Genomic DNA, 1,605 nt, shown 5'->3' with positions numbered 1-1,605 from the left:
TTTTTTTTTTTTAAAATAACACGGATACCTAAAAAATAAATAAATACAAAATGTCCCTGAGATTCAATCACTTTTAATTTTGCTTAATAAAATGCATATTATTCATATGTGGAGCAAATATTATATATATTTATATGTGACCCCAAATCAGACACTTCTGAGGATCTTCTGAGGACTGTTATGAAGCTATGTAGGCAGTAGTGACTCAGGTTTAGGAGCAGAGCCTACAAATGGCGTTCTGACCCGGAAAAAAAAACAACCCCAAAGCAAATTACAAGAATGACTGTAGGGATGGCAGGAAACTTCAGAACTGAAAGTAATTGACTGAAATCCCAAAGTCACCTGTTGTCTTAAGCATTAAACCAGTGGGTGGCCAGATGTATATCGAATCACTGCAAAATTCCCAAAGCTGGCATGACATATCCAAAGAGTTTGCCAAGCTGTGAACCGAAGAGTCTTCCCAGGCCGAATGTAACAGCAGACCTCCCGTGGAATAAGGTAATCCAGTCATGGAGCTCCTGACCTGCCCGAAGGCAACAGAGGTTCGTTTCGGAGCACTTCGGCAGGCAGCGCATGACTAATGCAGCGATTGATCTGCTGTAATGTGATAGGCAAAGAGAGGACATGCGAGATGGGATTTGAGGGCAAGGGAGATCCAGATATCAAAAAAGTGCAGAGATTTCTGCTCCGTCTAATTTCAAAGTGGCTCACAGCAGCCAAGCAGGATCACGCACCTCCTCGCTCGAGCCTCTCAGAGAGTCATGTGATTGTGAGGTGCAGTGATCTTCTGGAAATGAGCAGATTAACACTTGCTCTCAAAAGCCCTTGACTTCAGTCTTTCCCCGTCTCCTCCTCTTTATCTGTCTATTCTCTACTTGTCCTCACTTTTCTTCTAAGTTGTGTATGATACAAGAGTTTTTCCATTGGATGAAGGCTAATGTCCTTGTAAAACAGTACTGTGGCCGTAACATGGTACAGTATCAGATGCTAACACTACGGTAATTAATTTTATCACATCTTGTTTATAATATCCCTGTCGAATACTCGGTTTTGATTGGGTAATTGCACCGAATTTTGATTTCCTACACAGCTTTATGTATTATTGTGTGGTTTATTTTAATATTTAAAAATATTGTGCATAAAAATATATTATAGTTGACATAGTAATTATTTAAAAATATTTCCATGAAAATTAAAAAATAAATGTAACGTCCTTTCAATTTTGCACCATTTGTTTTCACACTATTCACAAAGAAATACTAATGTATTTGTAGTACTTTTACTAAGGCAAAAAAAAAAAAAAGAAAACAAACTCGTAAAATGACAGAGTAAAACGTGAAATATGTATTTGTTTATTTGCTAAGTGTCATATCTGTCATATCATAGTGGATTATGTTTAAGCAAAATGTATGACTACAAGTGGTGAAGAAAATGAGTGTTTATTTATGTTTTTTTTTAAACATCACCAATCTAGCTGTCTGTCATTTGAATCTGCTTTATGTGCGGTAGCTGGCAGTAAGAAAAGCACCTCAGTGTCTGTGCTTATTATTCTTCAGAGAGAAACCACACACACACACACACACACACACACACACACACACTGCA

At 37.6% G+C, this 1,605-nt stretch overlaps 1 protein-coding gene across 1 annotated transcript in view; it reads right to left on the bottom strand.

Annotated features, from left to right (window-relative positions):
* LOC107739152 (homeobox protein BarH-like 2) overlaps window positions 1-1,605 on the bottom strand; it is a 7,815-nt gene that overhangs the window by 1,850 nt on the left and 4,360 nt on the right. The gene's annotated exons all lie outside the window — the stretch shown is intronic.

Source organism: Sinocyclocheilus rhinocerous, unplaced genomic scaffold, assembly GCF_001515625.1.
Source record: "Sinocyclocheilus rhinocerous isolate Xijiao unplaced genomic scaffold, SAMN03320098_v1.1 scaffold3818, whole genome shotgun sequence".
In the NCBI taxonomy this organism is placed as follows: Eukaryota; Metazoa; Chordata; class Actinopteri; order Cypriniformes; family Cyprinidae; genus Sinocyclocheilus; species Sinocyclocheilus rhinocerous.
Note: the sequence above shows the minus strand (reverse complement) of the source record. Positions and strands in the feature narration are given on the sequence as shown.